The sequence below is a fragment of the Hyperolius riggenbachi genome, chromosome 3 (assembly GCF_040937935.1).
Source record: "Hyperolius riggenbachi isolate aHypRig1 chromosome 3, aHypRig1.pri, whole genome shotgun sequence".
In the NCBI taxonomy this organism is placed as follows: domain Eukaryota; kingdom Metazoa; phylum Chordata; class Amphibia; order Anura; family Hyperoliidae; genus Hyperolius; species Hyperolius riggenbachi.
In genome coordinates this window covers 488,902,909-488,930,411 of record NC_090648.1, presented here as the reverse complement: position 1 = coordinate 488,930,411, position 27,503 = coordinate 488,902,909, and the positions used below count along the sequence as shown (strand labels likewise).

The 27,503-nt window shown below is 44.1% G+C and overlaps 1 protein-coding gene across 3 annotated transcripts in view; it reads right to left on the bottom strand.

Annotated features, from left to right (window-relative positions):
* Nucleotides 1-27,503, bottom strand: part of SCUBE1 (signal peptide, CUB domain and EGF like domain containing 1) — a 359,575-nt gene that overhangs the window by 250,100 nt on the left and 81,972 nt on the right. The window contains exon 1 of one of the 3 annotated variants that reach the window (XM_068278172.1): nt 21,026-21,086. The exons of the other annotated variants lie outside the window; for them this stretch is intronic. The gene's annotated coding sequence lies outside the window, so the exon portion shown is untranslated. Of the gene's footprint in view, nt 1-21,025; nt 21,087-27,503 lie in introns of those variants that run through there. 3 annotated transcript variants of the gene reach the window in all.

Sequence of the window (27,503 nt, the reverse complement as noted above, 5' to 3'; positions counted from 1 at the left end):
CTCCAAACCAAAACAAAATGGTTGACACCTTCTAATCTCTAATTTGTCTGCTGTAGGTAAAGGTAAAGGTGGCCACATACAATAAAATGATTCAGTTTTACAGCAATTCAATAAAAACGATCGGTTGTCACAAAAAAATCAAAAATCTTTTTTTTCGTTAAAAACATCGAACAGCAAATCTGATCAGATTTCCCAATTTTCATTCAATATAAGTCGATCGGGAGTGGTGCATTTTTCTGATCAATTTTTATGAAAATTAAATGGTGTAGGGTATATTACCAATTTCCTTATATAAACTCCCAAACATTTTTTTTTTCATGATTGGGGAAAAATTGAACACGTTTGTGTGTGTGGTACATTTGTCAGATATTTTTAAATATTACAGTAAGGCCTTGTTCCCATTGCGTTGGCGTTTTATTTTTGACGCAATTTTTATTTCCGATTCCCTGCGCTTGGGTGGGTGTTGCGTTTTTGTGAAAAGAGCATATCTAAGAGATTTTCCAGAGCGTTTAATTCACTCCCTGACGCAAGTCAGGAAGTGAACTCTTTGACCCGGAAAAGAATAAATACAATGTATTTATTCTTAAAAACGCAAACGCAATCGCTGCATAAAGCAATTTTTGTGAGAGTTTTGCGTTTTTCCTATACTTTCCATTGAGGCAGAATCGCCTCAAAAATGGTCCAGGCAGCGCTTTGCTGAGCGGATCGGAAACTAACCGCTCAGAAGTGAACTCTCTCATAGAGAATCATTGCCCAAGTGCTTTCAGGGTAATTTTGAAAATCGCCAGTGCGTTTACAAACTACACTGTATTTTAACCACTTAACAACCTCTGCCACGCTTATCTACGCCCCTTTAACCTCCTTAGCGGTAACCCTGTGCTGGACACGGGGTAAGCCGCCGGAAGGTGCCGCTCAATTTTTTTTTTGCTGGACGCAGCTAGCACTTTGCTAGCTGCGCCAGCACACTGATCGCCGCCGGCCCACGCCCGATCGCCGCTATCTGTTGCGGCGCACGCCCCCCCCCCCCCAGACCCCGTGCGCTGACTGGCCAATCAGTGCCAGGCAGCGCCGAGGGGTGGATCGGGACTCCCAATGACGTCCCGACGTCGGTGACGTCATCCCGTCCCGTCGCCATGGCGACAGGGGAAGCCCTCCAGGAAATCCCGTTCTTTGAACGGGATTTCCTGATCGGAGATCGCCGAAGGCGATCGAAGCGGGCGGGGGGATGCCGCTGAGCAGCGGCTATCATGTAGCGAGCCCTGGGCTCGCTACATGATTTAAAAAAATAAAATTAAAAAAAAAAAACTGCTGCGCTGCCCCCCTGGCGGAATTTTTCATACCGCCAGGGGGGTTAAACTTCACCTGAGTCACAGGGGTGTACATAGGCAACTCCTGTTTATTTTGCTGCTGTGTGCGATCGCGTCCGTGTGCACGCGCATGTGCATACGCGTCGGGCACCCGCTGGTCCGTGATTGGCTGATGTGAACATATGTTCACAAAGCCAATGACGGTGCTCATTCATGCAGAATGTGAGTTAACATTGCATCAGTCTCTATGCTGTTACAGTTACTGAGATCACTTGTGAGAGGATCTCAGATAACTAACACAGCATTAGTGACTGATCAGTATCAGTGAGGTTTTTTTAAATAAATTATACCCCCATTAAGCCCATTAACCCTTGCCTCTCTTAAATGTGAAAATTGCTGTGGTTTTTAGGTGAAAAACCCTGTGGTAGAGAAGTGGTTAAACTATAAAACAAGCAGAGCTAATGACCCTTTGAACTTCTCTGAAGTAAAATCTTATCTGAAGTTGTCTTTCATTGTTTCTTTGATGTATAAGTGTTTCAGAAAATAGCATTGCTCTCTGACTAGATTAGTCGGAGAGCTCAGAGAAGCTTTTTTTTGCATAAACAACAAGTGACGTTTCTTAAAGGGGTCCAGTAGGGGGAGCTGAGGATAAAAACCACTACTTACCAGGGGCTTCTATCTGCCCCCTGTAGCAGTAATGTCCCGCGCCGTCCTCCTCCGATCAGCCGTTCCCTGCCGCCGGCACCGGACAATTATTCATTTGACAAAGACGAGTAATGCACACTGCCGCTCGCGTCATCGGAAGCTTACTGCGCAGGTGCAGTACGAAGTTTTCTTGCGCGCAGTAAGCTTCCGATTACACGGGTGGGAGCGAGCAGCATGCCGTGTTAGACTGGGGCCGGCGGCGGGGAATGGCGGATCGGAGGAGGACAGCGTGGGACATTACTGCTACAGGGGGCTGATAGACCGGGGCCAGCGGCGGGAAACGGCGGATCGGAGGAGGACAGCGTGGGACATTACTGCTACAGGGGGCTGATAGACCGGGGCCAGCGGCGGGGAACGGCGGATCGGAGGAGGACAGCGTGGGACATTACTGCTACAGGGGGCTGATAGAAGCCCCTAGGTAAGTGGCAGTTTTTATCATCAATCCCCCCTACAGAATCCCTTTACAGGAAACCAGAGATGGTACAGTAGCCGTTTTTTATACTTACCTGGGGCCTCCTCCAGCCCCATGAGCACCGTGGCCTGCCTTGCCGTCCTCCAGGTAAGTATAAATTAGTGCTAGTGTACCACCTCTGGTACACTTTAACTCTTCCTGTACTGGAAACAATATGAGACTCATATCTGTGCCACTAATGTACTATTTCTTAGCTGAACTACATATACAATTCATTATATCATAACTTTATTTTCACTTCAGATTCCCTTTAAAAGTTGTTTTACGCATGCGCTGTGGTTTGTGAACGATAATTTCCACAACGATACCCGTACATACTAGGCCTGAAGGATTTATCGTTTTTGCATCACAATCGCAATCACGGAAACGGCGATTTCGTGATCATCAGAGCAGTGATTTTTGCCGATATCGTGCGCCCTCTCGCTGTGCACTCCAACTTGCCGCTTTATGTACAAGTTAGCAGCGGCTCATCGGCTTGCCGCTTACTCGTGTCTCCCGCTGTGCGCCGCTTCCTCCTCCTCCTACGTCATCGGTTCTCTTGCCCTCCTACTCCGCCTAGCGTGTCATAAGGTGGGCGGGCACCGCACGTCAGACTCCACCTGCAGGCTCTCACTCGTTTCCTTCTACTTCTAACAGTGCTACCAGCGCGTCATCAGCTGGGCTGGCGTCAGACTCCGCCCGCAGGGTCTCCCTCCAGTGCACCTAGCTTGTCATCAGCTCTCGCGCTCACTCCAGCTGGGCCGGTCAGTCAAAAACAGTGTGGCCAGTAATCAAGTCTTTAGGCTTAGGAAATGGAATTATCACAGCTCTGCCCCTGCCTCCTTTGCACAGCAGAATTTTGATTGAGGCAAACAGCATGGTGATCGATTGGCTGGTGGACGGAGGGAGGGCGGGCTTGTAAAAAATATATATATATATATATTAAAAAATGATCATATAAATATTTATTAAAAAAAAAAAATCATTGGGGGATCAATCAGACCCCACCAACAGAGAGCTCTATTGGTGGGGAGAAAAGGGGGGAATCACTTGTGTGCTAAGTTGTATGGCCCTGCAGCGATTAAAGCTGCAGTGGCCTATTTGCAGAAAAAATGGCCTGGTCTTTAGGGGGGGTTTAACACTGCAGTCCTCAAGTGGTTAATAGGAATTAAATATGGCGGCCTCCATATGCCTCTAGCTTCAGTTGTCCTTGAGCATTTTGGCAGCGCTGCGATACGCTAGCATTTTGCCAAAACGCTCAGCTGATGTTAATGGATAGGGCAACTTCCACAGGAGCGTTTGCGTTTCCCAGAAACGCAGGACCTGCAGCATTTTGGGAGCGTTAGCGCTTCAATGTAAAGTATTGAAACGCTAGCAGAAACGCTCAGCAAAACCTAAACTGAGTGGTTTTGCTAGCGTTTTGCGGTTCAGCACACTGTAACAAAATTAAAAATAATTCACAGGACCAATCAGGATAAAAACGCGAAACGCAAAACGCTACACAACTGCTGAGGAAAAAAATACACTGTTCCAAAACGTGACCGAAAACGCGCATGAATCCGCTTGCAAACCGTTTAGACAAAACGCTAGCGGTTGCGTTTTGCGTTTGCGGATTTCAGTGGGTTCCAGGCCTGAAAGAGTTAAATATCAGGTATGTAAGTGGCTGACTCAGTCCTGACTCAGACAGGAAGTGACTACAGTGTGACCCTCACTGATAAGAAATTCCAACTATAAAACACGTTCCTAGCAGAAAATGGCTTCTGAGAGCAAGAAAGAGATAAAAAGGGGAATTTCTTATCAGTGAGGGTCACACTGTAGTCACTTCCTGTCTCAGTCAGGACTGAGTCAGCCACTTACATACCTGATATTTACCTCTTTCAGGCAGAGAAAGAGAAAAAAGTGTTAGGCACTTTACATACACATGTTTATCTCATCATGTCACCTCGGGTATCCTTTAACCCATTACCGACATGTGCGTCACCACAGTAACATGCACATTGCTATGGTAGCTCACGCTGGCACTCCCGTAGCCCTAGTAACAGTAAAATTGCCATGAGTACCCAGCGCACAGCACTTTTTCCGTACTTTAGTACATCAGGCTCTAAGCAAATCGTAAATTTTGATTAAAGAACCACTCCAGCAAAAAAAGTAAGCAGTTCAAATCTCACAGAACCGGCAGGTTATGGACTAGTTAATCTCCTCATGGGGGATTCTGAGGGTTGTCTTTGTTTTCTAAAGCATTTCCTGAACGGCAGTTTTACTGCAGAAATAAAATTAGCTACCTGCCAGCCTCCCTGCTCTCTTGCACACTATGTTGTCAGTTTTTGTCAGTTAGACTTAGCCACTTAGGGAAAACCCTGAATATCCCCCATAAAGAGATGGGCTAGTCTAAGGGCCTTTACACTTGGACAATAAGCAGGCGTTTACCGCTAATCACCAAATCGGCGGCGATCGCTAGCGCTTATTAAAGTGCTAGCACATTGTTAACTAGTTAACTATATGTCAGTGATTTCACTGCCACAATCGCCGGTGATTCGCACTAGACGCAAAACTCGCTGCATGCAGCATTTTTTTTAGCTTTTTTGAGCTCTCACGTTTGCAATGTATTTCAATCGCAAACCGCGATTGCTCAAAAAAACACAAAAATGTCTAGTGATTTTTATGCGTTATTGCGTAAAAATTGCCAGCACTAGCGCTAATTGCTAGCGTTTTGTGTTTGTAACTGTGAATGGGCCCCAAAACCTGAATATAAAGAAAACCCTGAGAATCCCCCATGAAGAGATGGACTACTCCAACACCTATCAGCTCTGTCAGACTTCAACTGCTTACTATTTTCGCTGGTGTGGTGCTTTAACATAGGATCCGTTTACACATCCGTTTCCACTTTGCTGGATAGAAGCATTTTAAAGGCTAGTGTGAATAGGGCCTCAAGTCTTTTACACACATGCAAATTTGACTGGGCTATGATTGGCCCATTGTACCACCCCCATGTAATATGTGGGATTACCTACACAATCTGTTCATGATGTTAAAAATTTGCGGGCCTCCATACAACAAGGAGGTGGTAAACTTGGCCAGTCATTGGCCAATCAAAATTGAATGTATGTACCAGATTTAAATGAGCTATAACAGGAAGTACAATAGCAGTCATGAGACTATCATACAACTCATTGAATCGATGAAGAGGTGGCTGGTGACAATGGGCCTAAAAATTTGTGTACAAGACATGCCCAACCTACATCTCTGAGCTCGCCAGATATACACCTGCCCGCCCCCCTCCGGTCCTTCACTGACCACTGCCTGATCTCTCCACGCATTTCTCACTCCCATGTGTGCTTGCAGGACTTCGCAAAAGCCGCCACCACCCTATGGAACTCCCTCCCACCCCCCTCAGACTACTTACTTCAACCTTCAAGCAAGCCCTCAAAACACATCTCTTTAAAGAGACTCTGTAACACAATTTTCAGCCTTATTTCTTCTATCCTATAAGTTCCTATACCTGTTCTAATGTGGTCTGGAATACTGCAGTGTTTTCTAGTTGCACTGTCTATGTAATATATCTAATCTTCTTTTCTCTGTCAAGCTTTGTCAACCCAGGGAGGAATGGGCTGCCTCTGCTGTGATAGGGACAAGTTATGCACGCCCCCTCCACGCTCTGTGTGTGTGCTTTGTTTATTGCAGTTTGTGAGGCTGAGGGGGAAGAGAGCTGCTGCCTGTCACAGAGGCGCTCACTTCTGTATCTAGACCCATTGAGTTATACTCCTTTTTGCCTGATGAAGCAGGACCACACCTGCGAAACGCGTTGCACTAAGTGGAGTTCAATAAAATATTTTTGTATTGATATATTGTGACTCAATTGAGTTTTATATATTTGAGGGAGGTAAGTCCACCTGAACATCCCCCTCTTTTAGACGGTTTTTAAACGTTTTTATTCTACTCTGGCGCCTCTGTACACCAAGCCTTGCTGAAATCTTATTCTTTTGCATGTTTGTCACACTTAAATGTTTCTGCTCATCAAAAACCGTTAACTATTAGTCAAAGATAACATAATTGAACACAAAATGCAGTTTTAAATGATGGTTTTTATTATTTAGTGAGGAAAAAAAACTCAAAACCTACATGGCCCTGTGTGAAAAAGTGATTGCCCCCCCTTGTTAAAAAATAACTTAACTGTGGTTTATCACACCTGAGTTCAGTTTCTGTAGTCACCCCCAGGCCTAATTACTGCCACACCTGTTTCAATCAAGAAATCACTTAAATAGGAGATATCTGACACAGAGAAGTAGACCAAAAGCACCTCAAAAGCTAGACATCATGCCAAGATCCAAAGAAATTCAGGAACAAATGAGAACAAAAGTACTGTAATTGAGATCTATCAGTCAGGTAAAGGTTATAAAGCCATTTATAAAGCTTTAGGACTCCAGCGAACCACAGTGAGAGCCATTATCCACAAATGGCAAAAACATGGAACAGTGAAGAACCTTCCCAGGAGTGGCCAGCCGACCAAAATTACCCCAAGAGCGCGGAGAAAACTCATCCAAGAGGCCGCAAAAGACCCCAGGACAACATCTAAAGAGCTGCAGGCCTCACTTGCCTCAATTAAGGTCAGTATTCACGACTCCACCATAAGAAAGAGACTGGGCAAAAACGGCCTGCATGGCAGATATCCAAGGCGCAAACCACTTTTAAGCAAAAAGAACATTAAGACTCGTCTCAATTTTGCTAAAAAACATCTCAATGATTGCTAAGACTTTTTGGAAAATACCTTGTGGACCGACGAGACAAAAGTTGAACTTTTTGGAAGGTGCGTGCCCCATTACATCTGGCGTAGAAGTAACACAGCATTTCAGCAAAAGAACATCATACTAACAGTAAAATATGGTGGTGGTAGTGTGATGGTCTGGGGTTGTTTTGCTGCTTCAGGACCTGGAAGGCTTGCTGTTAAAGATGGAACCATGAATTCTACTGTCTACCAAAAAATCCTGAAGGAGAATGTCCAGCCATCTGTTCGTCAACTCAAGCTGAAGCGATCTTGGGTGCTGCAGCAGGACAATGACCCAAAACACACCAGCAAATCCACCTCTGGATGGCTGAAGAAAAACAAAATGAAAACTTTGGAGTGGCCTAGTCAAAGCCCTGACCTGAATCCTATTGAGATGTTCTGGCATGACATTAAAAAGGCGGTTCATGCTAGAAAACCCTCAAATAAAGCTGAATTACAACAATTCTGCAAAGATGAGTGGGTCAAAATTCCTCCAGAGCGCTGTAAAAGACTTGTTGCAAGTTATCGCAAACGCTTGATTGTTATTGCTGCTAAGGGTGGCCCAACCAGTTATTAGGTTCAGGGGGCAATTTCTTTTTCACACAGGGCCATGTAGGTTTTAAATTTTTTTCTCCCTCAATAATAAAAACCATCATTTAAAACTGCATTTTGTGTTCAATTATGTTATCTTTGACTAATAGTTAACGGTTTTTGATGAGCAGAAACATTTAAGTGTGACAAACATGCAAAAGAATAAGAAATCAGGAAGGGGGCAAATAGTTTTTCACACCACTGTATATATACACAGTGGGTTGCAAAAGTATTCGGCCCCCTTGAAGTTTTCCACATTGTGTCATATTACTGCCACAAACATGAATCAATTTTATTGGAATTCCAAGTGAAAGACCAATACAAAGTGGTGTACATGTGAGAAGTGGTACGAAAATCATAGGGGAGTCCAAACATTTTTTTACAATTAAATAACTGCAAAGTGGTGTGTGCATAATTATTCGGCCCCCTTTGATCTGAGTGCAGTCAGTTGCCTATAGACATTGCCTGATGAGTGCTAATGACTAAATAGAGTGCACCTGTGTGTAATCTAATGTCAGTACAAATACAGCTGCTCTGTGAGGGCCTCAGAGGTTGTCTAAGAGAATATTAGGAGCAACAACACCGTGAAGTCCAAAGAACACACAAGACAGGTCAGGGATCAAGTTATTGAGAAATTTAAAGCAGGCTTAGGCTACAAAAAGATTTCCAAAGCCTTGACCATCCCACGGAGCACTGTTCAAGCGATCATTCAAAAATGGAAGGAGTATGGCACAACTGTAAACCTACCAAGACAAGGCCATCCACCTAAACTCACAGGCCGAACAAGGAGAGCGCTGATCAGAAATGCAGTCAAGAGGCCCATGGTGACTCTGGACGAGCTGCAGAGATCTACAGCTCAGGTGGGAGACTCTGTCCATAGGACAACTATTAGTCATGCACTGTACAAAGTTGGCCTTTACGGAAGAGTGGCAAGAAGAAAGGCATTGTTAACAGAAAGCATAAGAAGTCCTGTTTGCAGTTTGCCACAAGCCATATGGGGGACACAGCAACCATGTGGAAGAAGGTGCTCTGGTCAGATGAGACCAAAATGGAACTTTTTGGCCAAAATGCAAAACGCTATGTGTGGCGGAAAACTAACACTGCACATCACTCTAAACACACCATCCCCACTGTCAAATATGGTGGTGGCAGCATCATGCTCGGGGGGTGCATCTCTTCAGCAGGGACAGGGAAGCTGGTCAGAGTTGATGGGAAGATAGATGGAGCCAAATACAGGGCAAACTTGGAAGAAAACCTCTTGGAGACTGCAAAAGACTTGAGACTGGGGCGGAGGTTCACCTTCCAGCAGGACAATGACCCTAAACATAAAGCCAGGGCAACAAAGGAAGGGTTCAAAACAAAACATATCTATGTGTTAGAATGGCCCAGTCAAAGTCCAGATCTAAATCCAATCGAGAATCTGTGGCAAGATCTGAAAACTGCTGCTCACAAATGCTGTCCATCTAATCTGACTGAGCTGGAGCTGTTTTGCAAAGAAGAATGGGCAAGGATTTCAGTCTCTAGATATGCAAAGCTGGTAGAGACATACCCTAAAAGACTGGCAGCTGTAATTGCAGCAAAAGGTGGTTCTACAAAGTATTGACTCAGGGGGCCGAATAATTACGCACACACCACTTTGCAGTTATTTATTTGTAAAAAATGTTTGGAATGATGTACGATTTCCAATCCACTACTCACGTGTACACCACTTTGTATTGGTCTTTCACGTGGAATTCCAATAAAATTGATGCATGTTTGTGGCAGTAATGTGACAAAATGTGGAAAACTTCAAGGGGGCCAAATACTTTTGCAACCCACTGTGTGTGTATATATATATATATATATATATATAAATATACACACACACACACACACACATACATACACACATATTAGTGTGTGTGTGTATGTATTAGTGCCAATAGAATAAAAGTCACTTAAACGAGCTTAAAACCGATGGGGCAGTGGTGGGCCTATCCCATCCATGCAGACAAAGCAACAGTCGAACAACAATTTATTTATACTCCACAGTAAAAATAGGCAACGCGTTTCATGGGCTCAATCCCGCTTCATCAGGCCAATCAAAAAGGAGCATACAGCTTAACAGCATCAAAACCACACTGAGCGCCTCTGTGTACAGAGATTGAGCCCGTGAAACGCGTTGCCTATTTTTACTGTGGAGTATAAATAAATTGTTGTTTGACTGTTGATGCCACAGTCCTTCCTTTGTTTGCTTTGTCTGCATGGATGGGATAGGCCCACCACTGCCACATCGGTTGTAAGCTTGTTTAAGTGACTTTTATTCTATTGGCGCCTCTGGAAAGCTTCTAAATATTGCTAAGTCCACCCTTGGTGGAGGGTTGTACCCATCTTCTTCCCATCTACAGAGAGCGACTTTTAATCCTGAGTGGGGTCAGGTTAATCTCCCCACCGGCCTTCACAGTGGTTGCCTAATGGTGACCCTGGTTTGTGAGTATTAAATTGTTATATTACTCATTATTAATTATCATCTATACAATATCACACTATTGGGCTCTTGGTGTCCCCCCTCCCTTTATGTGTATGTATTAGTGTGTGGTTGGCAGCCATGTTTTTTGTTTGTAAACACTGCCTAAAACTGGGGATTAAAAGCCAGGATTGTGGCGGAGAGCAGCAGAAACGACAAATAGGGACCCAGGAGATCACAGTGACTCGATTGGTAGGTTTTTTATTGTACAAATCGGACAGTACAGATTCTCTTTAAGATGGCCTACCCCCTCTACTAAACCTTGAAGTTAAACAGTAAGGCCTGGTGCACACCAGGGGAGTTTTTCTGAGCGTTTTGAGTTTTTAAATCTGCTGCTAATGTTATCCTATGTGTCTGTGCACACTGGAGCAATGAGGTTTTGTAAAAAAACCCCATAGCATTACATTGGGAAGAGCTTTTAGAGGTTTCAAAAGCTCTTCCCAATGTAATGCTATGGGGTTATTTACAAAACCTCATTGCTCCAGTGTGCACAGACACATAGGATAACATTAGCAGCAGATTTAAAAACTCAAAACGCTCAGAAAAACTCCTCTGGTGTGCACCAGGCCTAAGAAAAAAAAAATCTTCTGGGGCACACTTACTTCGGAAGGGGAAAGCCTCCGGGTCCTGATGAAGCTTCCTCCACCCCGTCACTCTAGCGCTGGAAGCCCCGGAAACTACAGCGCCTGTGCAGTAGAGTGGACCCGATTGGGCTCAGCTATTTCTGCCGGAGTGCAGAGAGCTCCGGACGGCTCCTGCGCTGGATCGCGGTAAGTAAATATTTACCTCTCCGGTGTTCGGAGGATGCCAGCGCTGGATCCAGGAGGGTGAAGAAGAACATTAGGATCCAGAGGCTTCCCCCTCCCAAAGTAAATATCCCCCAGAGGAGATTCCCATTCTTACACTGATAATGACAATTTGAATTGTACTATTAAAGTGGACCCAAATTAAAAATACAAGATTTCAAAAATATTTTCTACCTTATAATAATAAATAGCAGCCTTTTTTTCAGCTGCATGACGACAAATATAAAATATTTCACATTTATTGGATGAACCCCTCCCCTCCTTTCATATTGCCGGGACAGAATCCGGCAAACTGGTGGAAAAGATAAAAAACAAAAACAAAACACAGGCTGCTACTGATGATGTCACAGGGGAGGTGATCTCAGCTTGTGTGAGATTTCACATAGACGACGCCCCTGTGAGGGAGGGTAGCTGATGACAAACACACCCATGATCTAAAACCTCCTACTAAGCTCAGAAGTAATGGCTGCCACCTGTATAACCCTAGTTATGAAATGAGAAGGGTGAAAAGCATGCACTGAAATGCTCATAGGATTGAAGGAGTGTTTATTTATCTTTGTATGTGTCAGAGTGGTGCAACTAAATATTTTGAATAAAAAAAATGTTTGGTTTGGGTCCGCTTTAACCACTTCCACACCATGACATTTTATGCTGATCTGTGCAGCGTGGGCTCTCCAGCCCACAGCACAGATCAGCTAGCAGCCAGGGCGATCAGACTTCCCCCCCTTTTTTCCCCACTAGGGGGATGTCCTGCTGGGGGGGTCTGATCGCCGCCGGCTGCTTGCGCTTGCGGGGGGGGGGCTCTTCAAAGCCCCCCTCCGCAGCGCTTCCTGGCCTCCTTCCCCTTCCCTCCCTCTCCCTCCCCCTGTGAGCGGCGCAGGACGGAAATCCGTCCTGCGCCTGATGGGATAGGCTTTAGCCTATCAGATGCCGGTGATCCCCGGCCAATCAGAGGCCGGGGATCGCCGATCTCCTCTACGGCGCTGCTGCGCAGCAGCGCCGTATACATGTGAACACCGGGGAAGATCTTCCCCGTGTGTTTACATTTACCCTGCGAGCCGCCGATCGGCTCGCAGGGTGTTCACGGAGACACCCTCCGTGAGCTGACATGGAACGGCCGCTCATACGAGCGGCCGTTTCCATGGTATACACTTCTGGATTCAGGGGCGTGTATATACGTACCGAGAATCCGGAAGTGGTTAATAGCTGATAACATGAGAATTATGCTGTTATTTACATCAATTATTTAGGTACATGAGAAAAATATCATTTGCATAATAATTTGGAACCGGGTGTATGGAAGCACCTGCCTAAGGAGGGACAAAGATTTATTCGACCAAGCTGGTCAAAGAACTTTATTGGGGACCGGGAATAGAACTGCGGAGCGGAGAGAGGACCAAGAAGGCTTTATAGGATCCAGCGCCTTCTCGCTACATAAGGATCAAACTTTTTTTTTTTTTGCACAGCTCCACATTTACTTTAAAAAGAATCTGTAACAAAAATAAAGAGCCCCTGTGGGGGGTTTTTACCTCACAAACATTGGTTCACACGACAATCCGGGGGCCCCAGTCTCACTCACTGGCTGGGGTTCTTACCTCGGAAGGGGCAAGCCTTTGAATCCTAAAGAGGCTTCCCCAGTCCTCCTCACCAGAGGGGATCCAGCGCAGGGACCCCCGATGGTCTCCTTGTCAGCTGCTTGCCGGGCTGCGCACATGTGCAGTAGCAGCTCTCTGCTCTGGTTCCAGTGGAAATATACCCGAGCCCGCTGCGCTCCACTCTACTGCACAAGCACGGGCCATATGCAGTAGAGCGGACCCGATCAGGCTTGCCTATTTCCGCCAGAGCCCAAGCGGAGAGCCGCTACTGTGCATGTGCGCAGCAGCAAGTGTAAATATTATTGCCGCTCTGTTTCCGGGGGAGCCAGTTTGGATCCAGGTGGCTGAGCAGGACGGGGAAAAAAAGAGCCCCCCCCCCCCGGGGCTCTTTTTTTTGTAGGGCATTGGTCAAAAGCGATGACCAACTAGGGGAAACTTCCGAGCCAGGTATTGCTTTGCATCCATTCAGTTTCGTTCCACTCAACTTTAACTCCAATGTGAAAGTGTCTTCATGCATTTATTTATGTACAAATACCTAAACATAAGGCAATGACTTGTCACTGAGACGTACAATGGGAAACCTCTTATTATTAATAAGATAACGTCAAAATGCAAATACCGGGGCTCCGGGAAGATTGCATGGAAGAAAGTCATGAGGAGATACATGCCTACACAGTTCTAGTATTAGGAGCTACATCAGCCTTAAAGAGGAACTCCACTGAAAATAATATAATAAAAAAGTGCTTCATTTTTACAATAATTATGTATAAATGATTTAGTCAGTGTTTGCATTTACATTCTGACATTTATTACATGGTGACATTTTTACTTTTGGCAGGTGATGTAGCTGCTGCATGTTTTTTTTGGCAGTTGGAAACAGCTGTAAACAGCTATTTCCCACAATGCAGCAAGCTTCACAGACAGGAAACTGCCAAGAGTACGTTCTTTTCTTGTTTCTTGTGGGAGGGGTTTCACCACAATATCAGCCATACAGCGCTCCCTGATGGTCTGTTTGTGAAAAGGAATAGATTTCTCATGTAAAAGGGAGTATCAGCTACTGATTGGGATAAAGTTCAATTCTTGGTCAGGGTTTCTCTTTAAGCACCTTCTCCACTAAGGTCCCCTGAGAAGTACGGAGAACTTCATGTACAGAACCATCAATCCCCCAATTGTCACCTAAGCCAGTAAAACCTGGCTTTCACAAAGAGAGCCGAAGAACCATTGAAGCATGGCCTAGACTGTTTATTATTATGTGGAATTTTCTACCATAGTCATAGTGTAATGTCCTACCATGTTATTATTATTATGTATTTATATAGCACTGACATCTTCTGCAGCACTTTACAGAGTACATAGTCATGTAACTGACTGTCCTCAGAGGAGCTCACAATCTAATCCTGTCATAGTCATAGTCTAATGTCCTACCATATTATTATTATTATTATTATGTACTAGCTGATTGCCCGGCGTTGCCCGAGTATGTATTTGGCTGGTGTTAGCTCTGCATACTTTTTCTAACCCTAACACACAATTACTCAATGACCAAGTTTGTGAGCTTTGCGGTCTTTGCTATCAATAATTTGCATTGAAATGAAAAAAATCTGATTGGCTGTTTGTAGCTCCACCCCCTTTTCTGAATTTGAACCCCAGTCACCTAATAACCAACTGTACCAGGTTTGAGGCCTGTGCCATTAACAGTGCAAGAATGGCAGCAATTAAATATTTCCCTTGAAAAGCAATAGGTGAAGCTTGATTCACTTTTGTAGGCTCCACCCACTTTTCTGAATATTAATAATACCATAATATAATACCAACTGCGCAAAGTTTAAGAACCCTCCCATTAACAGTGTAAAGGTGCGTACACACATGCGACTATAGTCGTTTGTAACGATCGTTCCCCGATCTTTACCAACGACGATCGTTACAAAAAACGAACCAACGACTATTAAGGCAAATGACGAACGAGGCAAATCGCTACAAATCAAAGTTCTGTCTTGGCGGATTTTTACCACCGACGATCATTAGCAAAAGTGGTACATCGTTGGAAACGATCGTTCGTACCAGGCTGGACATGCGTATTTCACTTTTTCTCCAAGGAACTTTACAATTTTATGCGCAGGCGCATAAAGTGCTTTTACGTGGTGTAACGTTCGTTCTAACGATGTGATCGTTACACACTTTTTACAACTAACTTTACTTCGGTCGTTCTTTCGTCAATTAAAAGATCGTTCGTCGTTGACAACGAACGATCGTTGTCGCATGTGTGTACGTAGCATAAGAATAGCTGCAGTTTACATTTTCCCAGTGAAATTTGTATTTGTCTCCACCCACTGATGACCCGGCATTGCCCGGGTATGTATTTCACTGGTGTTGGCTTCGCCCACTTTCTAATCCTAACGCACAAACACTCAATGACCAATTTTGTGAGCTTTGGGGTCCTTGGCATCAATAATTTGTAAATTCCAATAGAAATTAAACAAATCAGATAGGCTGTTTGTGGCTTCACCCCCTCTCCAGCATTTGAACCCCAGTCACCCAATGACCAACTGTAGCAGGTTTGAGGCCTCTGCTATTAACAGTGTAAAAATGGCAGCAATTTAAATATTCTGCTTAAAAATCAACAGGGGAATTTTGATTGGCTATTATAGGCTCCACCCACTTCCCTGAATATTAATCTGGGCAAAGTTTGGAAACCCTGCCATAAACAGTGTAAGAATGGCTGCAGTTTACATTTTCCCAGTGAAATTTGTTTTTGGCTCCGCCCACTGACATACAGTCACTTAATGACCAAGTTTGAGAGCTTTCGGGTCCTTGGCATCAATTTGTATTTTCCCATGAAATGAAACAAATCTGATTCACTGTTTGTGGCTCTGTCTCCTTTTCTGAATTTGAACCCCAGTGACCCAATGACCAACTGTACCAGGTTTGAGGCTTGTGCCATTAACAGTGCAAGAATGGCAGCAATTTTAATATTCTCCTTGAAAAGCGACATGTGATTTTTGATTGGCATTTTTAGGCTCCACCCACTTTTCTGAATATTAATCCCAGTCACCCAGTAACAAGCTGTGCAAAGTTTGAGAACCCTGCCATTAACAGTGAAGAAAGGCTGCAGTTTAAAATTTCCCAGAAAAATCTGTTTTTAACTCCACCCACTTTTTGTAACCTTGACACACAGTCACTCAATGACCAAGGTTGTGAGCTTTTGGGTTCCTGGCATCAAAATTGTGTGACTGGAAGCAGTTTATCCAGCAAAGAAATCTGGCTGTTTGTGGCTCCATCCCTTTACTGAATTTGAACCCCAGACACTTAACGACCGACTGTAGTAGGTTTGAGGCCTCTGCCATTAACAGTGTAAGAATGACTGCAGTTTCAATATTCCCCTTGAAAAGCAATAGGTGAATTTTGATTGGCTCTTGTAGGCTCCACCTACTTTTCCGAATATTAATCCTAGTCACCCAGTGACAAACTGTGCAAAGTTTGAGAACCCTGCCAATAACAGTGTAAGAATAGCTGCAGTTTACATTTTCCCATGAAAAAAGTTAGTTGTTTTTGGCTCCGCCCACTATTTGTAATCTTGACATAGTCACTTAATGACCAATTTTATGAGCTTTGGGGTCCTTGACATCAATAAGTTGCATTTTACCATTGAAGTTAAACAAATGTGATTGGCTGTTTTTGGCCCGCTCCCTTCAGAATTTAAACCCCAGTCTCCTAGTGACTGACTGTAGCAGATTTTAGGCCTCTGCCATTTAGAGTGTAAGAATGGCAGCAATGTAAATATTCCCCTTGAAAATCAAAAGGTGAATTTTGATTGGCTGCTGTAGGCTCCACCCACTTTCCTGAATATTAGTCTCAGTCATCCAGTGACCAACTGTGTCACCTAACCACCCAGTTTGAGAACCCTGCCAATAACAGGATGGCTGAAATCAATCTAACAAATCTGATTGGCTGTTTGTGGCTCCACCCCCTTAAGTGAATTTGGACCCCAGTCACCCAATGACTGACTGTATCAAGTTTGAGGCCTCTGCCATTAACAGTGTAAGAATGGTAGCAATGTGAATATTCCCATTGAAAATCAATAGGTACATTTTGATTGGCTGTTGTAGGCTCCACCCACATTTCTGAATATTCATCCCAGTCACCCAGTGGCCAATTGTGTAAAGTTTGGGAACCCTGCCATGTTAAAAATGTAGTTGTTGGCACTGCCCACTTTTTCTAACCTTGACATACAGTCACTCAATTGTCAAGTTTATCAGCTTTGGGGTCCTTGGTATCAATACTTTGTATTTTCCCATTGAAAAATAAACAAATCTGGCTATGTGTGGCTCCGCCCTCTTTCTGAATTTGAACCCCAGTCACCCAGTGACAAATTGGTAGAATGGTAGCAGCTTAAATATTCCCTTTGAAAATCAAAAGGTGAATTTTTATTGGCTGTTGTAGGCTCCACCCACCTTCCAAAATCTTAATCTCATTCACCCAGTGACTACCTGTGCAAAGTTTGAGAACCCTGCCATTATCAGTGTAAGAATGGCTGCAGTTTATATTTTCCCAGGGAAATTTGTTTTTGGATCCACCCACTTTTCGTAACCTTGACACACAGACACTCAATGACTAAGTTTGTGAGCTTTCAGGTTCCTGGCATCAAAAATGTGTTAATGGAAGCAGTTTATCCACCAGGGAAATCTGATTGGCTGTTTGTGGCCCCGTCCCTTTAGTGAATTTGAACCCCAGTCACCCAATGACTGACTGTAGCAAGTTTGAAGCCTCTGCAATTAACAGGTAAGGCCACATACACACATCAGACCATAGTCTTTTGAAAATGAAAGATCACAGACCAATCTTACCACTCTTCATGTAGTATGAGAGCCATACTCTACACAGTCTTTTCTATGGAGCTGAACTCCACATCAGAATAAAACCTTTGCAAGATGCTGCACACACAGATGCTGTACAGACACAGAAGATCAGTATCTGCAAAAGATCTGTTCCTGCCAAAAATCCATTCCTGCAAATTGCAATGATAGTCTATGAGATCTGCAGATCATCATACACACAGGATTTAACTGACATTTATCTGCAGATCAGATCCACCAGGATGGATTTTCAGATCTGCAGATGATTGCTTGATCTGCAGATGAATGTCAGTTAAATCATGTGTGTATGATGATCTGCAGATCTCATAGACTATCATTGCAATTTGCAGGAACGGATCTTTGGCAGGAACAGATCTTTTGCAGATACTGATCTTTTGTGTCCGTACAGCATCTGTGTGTGCAGCATCTTGCAAAGATTTTTTTCTGATGTGGAGTTCAGCTCCATAGAAAAGACTGTGTAGAGTATGGCTCTCATACTACATGAAGGGTGGTAAGATTGGTCTGTGATCTTTCATTTTCCAAAGACTATAGTCTGATGTGTGTATGAGCCTTAAGAATGGCAGCAGTTTAAATATTCCCCTTGAAAATCAATAGGTGAATTTTGATTGGCTGTTGCAGGCTTCACCCACTTTCTTGAATCTTAACCGCATTCACCCAGTGACCAACTGTGCCAAGTTTAAGAGCCCTAAGAATGGGTGCAGTTTACATTTTCCCATTTAAAATGAATGGCTGAAATTTAATTGGCTGTTTTATGCTCCACCCACTTTTCCTGAATTTGTAACCTCAGTCACCAAGTGACCAACTGTGCCAAGTGTGGGGACTCTGGCTTGATTACTGTGAGAATGGCAGCTTTTTAAATAGTTTCCATTGACTTGAAGGGGTGAAATCTGATTTGCTGTTTGTAGCTCCGCCCACGTGTGCAGGGGGGGCACGAGACCCCCAGAACATATCATCCCAGGTAGTAAGGGATCTGTATACCAAGTTTCGTTCAAAATCGGTCAAGCCGTTTGAGTGATCGCGGTACATACACACACACACACACATCCGATTTTATATATATATAGATTTATATAGCACTCACATCTTCTGCAGCACTTTACACAGTGCATAGTCATGTCACTGACTGTCTTCAGAGGCGCTCCCAATCTTATCTCCCTACAACAGTCAGTCTAATGTTGGGTACACACAATATAACTTCCTGTTCAATCCACAGGATCAAACCAATTATTTCTAACATGTTTGATCGGCTCCTGATCAATAACGGGATTGATTTTGGGAAAATCTCTCCCACTATCAATCGAGAGAAGTTTGGACATGTACACACGATGCAACCTCTTGTCAGATTACTCGTCACTCTGACAGGAAATGAGATTATGTGTACCTAACATTATGTCCCACACAGAAGACCATTTCTGGGGAGAGTACAACTGTCTGTATGTTAGTGGGACGTGGGAGGAAAGCAGAGTGCCCAGAGGAATCCCCCACGTAAACACCGGAAGGACATATAGTGTCGTGACCAGGATTGGAACCCGGGATTCCGACACCTCAACGCGAGGTTCCTAGTCATAATTCCACCCATTGGAACCTGGGACTCCGACACCTCAACGCGAGGTTCCTAGTCATAATTCCACCCATTCGCAATAATAATAATTTACAGATAGAGAAAATTCACAGCAAAAAATTTCCATCTCAATAACTCAAAATGCATCCTTGGAATAAACACCTAAAAGTTCCCTCACGATTTATACAAGGCAGAGAAGAGGAAGGAATTTGCCGTTCTCAGCAGCTGATTCGATAGCTGTTCTCAGAGCTGGATTATACTCGGAATCAGGGACTTCTGCTGCCAAAACTTATCACCAACTTCAATCTCAGCGGAGGCTAAATATAGAAACGCATTCAGGCCTTAGATAATATTAAAGACCCACTCCGAAGATGTTTTCCCAAGTCCTGTACAGACACGTGAACGGCAAAGCTCGCTTTATCTGTGTACAAACCACGCCACATGAATCACTGACGGTAAATATTGTGCTTTGAAAGCTACCCCCATTCTCCCAAAGGTAAACACGGTCCTTTCCAAAACTTCTTTACACAGCTCAAGTACTCTAGCAAACTGTATTACTCAGACAGACCTGAGACTACTCCAGTGATCCCAGGTCACTGCTCAGGTACTCTGCACGGTTCATCAGGAAAAGTGCCTTATTTTGCTCTCAGTCGTTAATGAGATGAGAGCGATTCCTCCACACTTATGTATATGTTACAGCCAGAACCCAGAATCTGTGAACTTCGGGGTCGGGCTGGCCAATGTGCTAAGTGCCCTGTTACTGCAACCAATGCGCAAATAACCAACATTATCGGATTTTAGCCGGACAGAATGGGACCTGACAAAAGCTGGCCAGCGAAGTCCTGAAGAAAGGGCAAAAAATTCAGCAGCAATATCTGAAATTTCCAGACCACTCAACCTGCCCCCATTTTGGCCCAGTGTCCTTTCACTTCTCCATGCTGTACCTCCATCAAGTGCCCACTGGCTACATGACAAAGAGAGAAATGTACCCCATTTTGGCAGATCGACCCCCGAGGAGGAAATTGAGAACTGCTGCATGGACACACATCTACAGTTGATTTGTAAAACAGTATAACAGAAGCGCCAACAAGAGTAAAAGTGATTAAAAGGGGGAAGTTGGTGGACTCCCCTCCCTCGTAGAAAAAAACAGACAATGGAACGTTACTCACATACCAAGTAACTTTTATTAAAAGCTCCAAGATTTGCAACACGTTTCATGGGCCACTATCCCGCTTCGTCAGGCAATGGTTTGGTGTACCCTCCAAACTATTGCCTGATGAAGCGGGATAGTGACCTCTGAAACGCGTTGCAAATCTTGGAGCTTTTAATAAAAGTTACTTTGTATGTGAGTAACGTCCCATTGTCCGTTTTTTTCTACGAGGGAGGGGAGTCCACCAACTTCCCCCTTTTAAACGGCTTTGAATCACTTTTACTCTTATTGGCGCCTCTGTTATCATGTTTTACAAATCAACTAGTCGACCCCTGGTGGAGGGGTGTATCCCCTTTTTCCTATCTACAGAGAGCGACTTCTTATACCTGAGTGGGGTCAGGTTATAGTTCTCCCCACCTGCCTATCAAACCTATACTTGTGAGTACAACTATTGCTTGATTATATACGTTATCATCTGCTACTAAGGTACTACACTATATTGGGCTTGCAGTCTCGCTTTGTGTTTTTCAAGTTTTCAACACATCTACAGTTATGCTCATAATTTTACATACCCTGGCAGAATTTATTATTTCTTAAAGCATCACTATGGCGAAAAATTGTAAAATTTAAAACATGTGCAAACAGACAAATAAGTACATTTTTTTCCAGAGTAAAATGAGCCATAAATTACTTTTCTCCTATGTTGCTGTCACTTACAGTAGGTAGTAGAAATCTGACAGAAGCGACAGGTTTTGGACTAGTCCATCTCTTCAAAGGGGATTCTCAACAAGGCTTTTATTCTTTTTAAAGACATTTCCTAAAAAGGATTTAAACAATGATGCTGGCCAGCTTCCCTGCTTGCTACACAGTTTTTTGGCAGTTGGACAGAGCAACTGCCATTCACGAAGTGCTTTTGAAAATAAATAATGCTTCATACACACTTGAGATAAAAGTCTTTAGAAAATGCAAGATCACAGACCAATTTTACCCCCTTCCATGTAGTATGAGAGCCATACTCTACACAGTCTATTCTATGGAGCTGCACTCCCCATCAGATAAAATCTTTGCAAGATGCTGCACACACAGATGCCCGTACACATTCAAAAGATCATTATCTGCAAAAGATCCGTTCCTGCAAAAAATCCATTCCTGCAAAATGCATTCATAGTCTATGATATCTGCAGATCCTCATACACACTTGGTTTAACAGACTTCATCTGCATATCTGGCAATCATCTGCAGATCTGAAGATCCATCCTGGTGGATCTGATCTGCAGATGATCTGCAGATGATTGTCTGTTAAACCAAGTGTGTATGAGGATCTGCAGATCTCATAGACTATGAATGCATTTTGCAGGAATGGATCTTTTGCAAGAACAGATCTTCTGCAGATAATGATCTTTTGAGTGTGTACGGGCATCTTTGTGTGCAGCAGCTTGCAAAGATTTTATCTGATGGGGAGTTCAGCTCCATAGAATAGACTGTGTAGAGTATGGCTCTCATACTACATGGAATGGGGTAAAATTGGTCTGTGATCTTGCATTTTCCAAAGACTTTTATCTCAAGTGTGTATGAAGCATAAGTCCCTGAGAATCCCCTATGAAGATATGGACTAGTACAAAACCTGTCACTTCTGTCAGATTTTTACTACCTACTGTAAGTAACAGCAACACATGAGAAAAGTAATTTATGGCTCATTTTACTCTGGAAAAACGTACTTATTTGTTCATGTTTGCACATATTTTAAATTTTACAATTTTTCGCCATAGTGCCCCTTTAATCATTTATCATAGGCTATGGTCACTGCAGGCCAGCTATATTCTCGTTGGGTTTTTCGACATGCCTCAGAATTCCCATTTGTCAAGTCCTCAGGGTTCATTTTACCGGACATCATCTGCAAATCATCTGGCTAATCTAGAGTCTGTAAAATGTTTATATTACCGATTCCATGACACTATCAGCAAAAATCCTACCCAGACCGGCCCATCCTCCCCCCCAAACGGGCAAAAATATGGCTCTGGCAGAAAGAAAAACATTGTGTTTATGACCTTAATCAGGCTTCTAAACCCGGTTTAGTGAGAAGTTTAAAAATGTATAAATTCTTAACAACAAAAGGAAAGGGGGGAGATATCCAAACTGCAGAAGGATATAGAAAAATAAACTGAGCGACCGGTCTCATTCATGACTCTGTAATGCCAGGAACACATTGCGCACAGCTGTCTGCCGAAAAAGTAAAATAAATAGTGTTGAATCAAACGTACGGACGGGGAACGATTGTCTTTAATCATGCCAGTGAGGAGGCAATCTTAAATCAATTACTACTACAACTTGTTGACATTTCAACATTTGGTTTATGCAATTACGGTCAAGGGCTGCGGGCTGCGTTCACGCGAAGGACGCCATCGCCCGTTTCAGTTCAGCTACTTAAACCCTATCTGGTCCCACAGAGCCCACAGAGCACACGCAGTCCACCGTCCGACTGCTGAGGTAACAAAAATAGTGGGTAGATAGATATTCATAGATGGGATAAGGTGCCAGTGATCAAACCTGAGGGAAATCGATGCCTCAACATTGCCTAATCGTACTTAAGATTGATTTCCGTCCAAAACCGATCAGAGCTATCGATCACTGCACCGGAAGAAGCACGACGGCTCCGAAATTGTCACCAGGCTCTTCTCCTACCTTGTTGCCTGGTGACAATCTTGGTACACTTTTGCGTTGCTGTGCGCCCACCTTTCCTTGCTGATCATCGCGACACTGTCTTGTTCACTGGTTGTTTTCATTATTATTATTATTATTTATTGTATTTATAAAGCGCCAACATATTACGCAGCGCTGAATAAAGCGCCACATAATTTTCATGCTAAATTGCACGTCTATTTTCCACTGTGGTTTTGGTTATTTGGTGCTACAGTGGTTGTCCTTTTCTGTACACTGTGCTTGTATCATTGCACTGGGGATATACTTTTCTTAAAGGGGAACTGAAGAGAGAGGTATATGGAGGCTGTCATGTTTATTTCCTTTTAGACAATACCAGTTGCCTGGCAGCCCTGCTGATCCTCTGCCTCTAATACTATTAGCCATAGCCCCTGAACAAGCATGCAGCAGATCAGGTGTTTCAGTGGTTCAGACTTATAAGTCAGATCTGACAAGACTAGCTGCATGCTTGTTTCTGGTTTTAATCAGATACTACTGCAGAGAAATAGACCAGCAGGGCTGCCAGGCAACTGGTATTGATTAAAAGGAAATAAACATGACAGCCTCCATATACCTCTCTCTTCAGTTCCCCTTTAAAGAGACTCAGAGCAGTGTTGCCAACCTCGGAAATACATTTTTACTGACAAAGCACAAAAAATTTACTGACAGAAACCCTTTTTTTACTGACATCTAATATTACTGAAATTAAATGAAAGATATCACACATGCGCCCCACGTGCAATACACCGGCAACCACGTGGAGCGCGAATGAGGAAGAAGAGCGCAGTGGTGGACACTGGACATCTGGGGGAGGGACTTTTATACATTTACATTTGGAGGATGCGACCGGGTGTTTCGGTCACGTTTGTTCTCAATTATCGCAGCCCTTGCCGCTGCACACCTGATCGAGCATGTCAACCTGAGATTTTCCAGCATGTCCGATTGATACATGACATCGATACATGCAACCAATTTCGGCCCAGCATTGGCTTGATTGTCAATAAAGCATGCTTTTGGTGGCAGCGATATTTACAATATCAATAATAATTGTCGTATCTGATGGTTGATCGGCCGCCAAGTCTACAGATGTATGGCCACCTTTAGCTAGAGCTGTGTACATTCCAGAGTGATACGTAAACTGATAAGCAGTAAGTGCTGTGATCTTCTGGGAAAGAGAGAGGGTTTTTTTTTTTTACTGACACCACAAAGTTTTTCCTGGACTTTACTGACAGCCCAGATTTGTTGACTTTTTTACTGACTGTCAGTAAATTTACTGACGGTTGGCAACACTGACTCAGAGATGAGTCATGTTTCCTTTTTTTTTTTACTTACCCGGGGGCTTCCTCCAGCTCCATTAGCATGGATGTGTCCCTCGCCGTCGTCCTTAGTGCCTCCATTAAGCAGCAATCTTCTCCGGTAAGCGGCTCAGTGACATCAGCGAGGGACCTTCTGTGCAAGTGCAGAAGGCCCCGGCTGACGTCACTCAGTCAGACTGAGCCGCATACCGGGGGTTGATTGTGGCTGAGCGGAGGATTCTGGGAGGACGGGGAGGGACGCAGCCATGCTTAGGAGGCTGGAGGAAGGCACGGGTAAGTAAAAAAAAAAAAATGGCAACATGACTCATCTCTGAGTCTCTTTGGGCCTGTACACACTGCTGCGCTTGCACTGCGTTTTTAAAATATCAATGTCTTCTGAAAAATAATGAAAATCGTGATGACCTGTACACACTGGTGCGATGAGTTTTTAGAAAAACGCAATTGCAGTGCCTGGTGCGCTTTTTTAAGTGCAGCGCTTGAAAAAAGCATGAAAAAACGCAATGCAATGCGATTCCACTGCGTTTTTCAGAAGTCAGTATCCCAGAAGACTCTCCAATTTCCTGCTTCCTGTTGAAATGTAAACTAGAAAAAAAGGATTCTTTAGCCAATCAGCAATTACAAGAAAAACGCAAACACATCAAAAACATACGTTGCGTTTTTAAAACTACATGCGCTTGCGATTAAAAACGCATGCGCTTGCAATTTTGCTTGCGTTTTACAGTGTGTACAGGCCCTAATTAAAGAGGATCTGTAACATCAAAAGATCCCCTGGGGGTACTCACCTCGGGTGGGGGAAGCCTCCGGATCCTAATGAGGCTTCCCACGCCGTCCTCTGTCCCACGGGGGTCTCGCTGCAGCCCTCCGTACAACGTGACGTCATTATTTACCTTCCCGGCTCCTGCGCAGGCGCTCTGACGGCTGTCGGCTCCGAACTACACGGAAATACCCGATCGCCGTCGGGTCTGCTCTACTGCGCAGGTGCAAGTCTCCGGCGCCTGCGCAGTAGAGCGGACCCGACTGAGATCGGGTATTTCCGTGTAGTTCGGAGCGGAAAGCAGCCACAGCGCCCCACGCTGGAGCCAGCAAAGGTAAATATTGATTTTACAGTCGGGTCTGTTGCCGGCTGTTCGGAGGGCTGCAGCGAGACACCCGTGGGACAGAGGACGGCTTGGGAAGCCTCATTAGGATCCGGAGGCTTCCCCCACCCGAGGTGAGTACCCCCCAGGGGATCTTTTTGAGGTTACAGAGTCTCTTTAATGCTGAGTTTTGGTGCACTGCGGTTCGATGCACCCGGGAGCTTTTAATCGTCGACACCGCCGCTAATAAGCGCTGCACCGCAATTTCCCAGTGTCACTCAACGCGTGCACAAAATCGGGTTTGATCACACATTGGCTAATGTGAAAGAGCCCTAAGTTCACTGAAGGCTCTTGCACTTTATTCTTGCTTGCTTATGATCATTATTTATTATCTATCCCTTGCAGCGAGCTCTCAGTATACCATTAGGGATTGAGCGTTATACTGTACTGGTCAATCGTATATTTATTTCATTGTATTTTGTACCCCAGCCTTACATATGATTTTTTTAATTGTTTTTAATACCTTTGCTCACTCTTGTATCCAATAAAAAAGTTAATATACTTTACTGGTAATTGATTGGAGTGGTGCGGTTCTTAAAGGATCTACTTTCCTTGTTCCTATGCTATCGATCACTGTGGTTGGAAAGATTTCTCTCAAAATGAAGCGGGGCACGGCACTGGCAGTGGTAAGGTGCCCCCTAACGGTACAATTTTTTTCACCAAATACAATCTTTCAATGCGATTTTAATGATCCAATTGTATAGAAATGCCATTTATGTAGGCAATCGATAAGGAACAATTCTTCAGTTGATTGCTAATTAGGTTAAAAATCGATCCGAAAGTTGGATTTTATGATCGAATTTGAAGAAAGAATCGTTCAGTAAATGTGAACAATCGATAATTACCTTCCGATTATTTTCGATCGTAACAATCACATCAAAAGATCGCATTTAGTGAAAAAATTGTAGCATTAATGGGCACCCGTAGACTTACGGCAGATCGACTGAAAACACCCATATCACCCTGTTCTCCCCCCTACTACAATAGCGGACCCCCGGGCCCCGCAGAGTGCTGGCACTTGTCAGATGGCACGCTCCCTTGCTGTGTCCCACCTTCCATCACCACCACAGGTGTGCCTGCTCCCCCGTAACCGGGAAGCATGCACCTTACATGGCTATGCACATGCCACCAGGAGGGGGCGTACGTTTTATAAAGGCGTCCATTAAAATGGGCACGTGATAATAATCATAGAAGAATACAGGGCTGTGGAGCCGGTACAAAAATTATATGACTCCGACTCCTCAGTTTATGGAAACCACCATCGACTCCAGGTACCCAAAATTGCTTTGACTCCGACTCCTCGACTCCACAACCCTGTTAGAATATCAAAACAAAAAGAGGGACATCGAGAGCCCAATATATAGTATGCACTGGTAAATGCAGGTGTGTGGAAAGAGTATGTGCAGTATACTCACAGGTCAGGGTTACCGCATAGGCAACCGCTATAAAGGCAGGTTTTGGACTTACCTCTTCCAAGTAGACACAAAAAAGCCCATCAATTTATTTACATACTGCAGCAAATACAACGCATTTCGCGGGGGTGACCCGCTTCCTCAGGCAATAACATGGAGCATATACAACACAGGTCTGGTACTATGCCCAGATACTCTGTTGTTGCTTTGGCACAGTACCAAACCTGTTTTGTATATGCTCCATCTTATTTTCTGAGGAAGCGGGTCACCCTCGCGAAACGCGTTGAATTTTACTGGAGGATGTAAATAAATTGTTTTGCTGAAAATTGATTGGCATTTTGTAGTGTCTGCCCAGAGGAGGTAAGTCCACCACTACCTCCTCATTTTTAAACCTTTTAGATCTTTTTATCCTTCTGGCGCCACTGGTAAGGAAGCTCAGATCCCCTGCAGATCACGGCTATGCGACTGCACTGAAATCAGGTGAGCCGCTGGGACAGGAGCTGTGAGTCGTTGCGACTCACAGCTTCTGACTATGTAAAGTGCTGCAGAAGATGTCAGTGCCATATAAATACATAATACTTTGCTATAATAAACTCTGATATAGTAAACCTCTAGATATAAGGTGGTAAGTTCA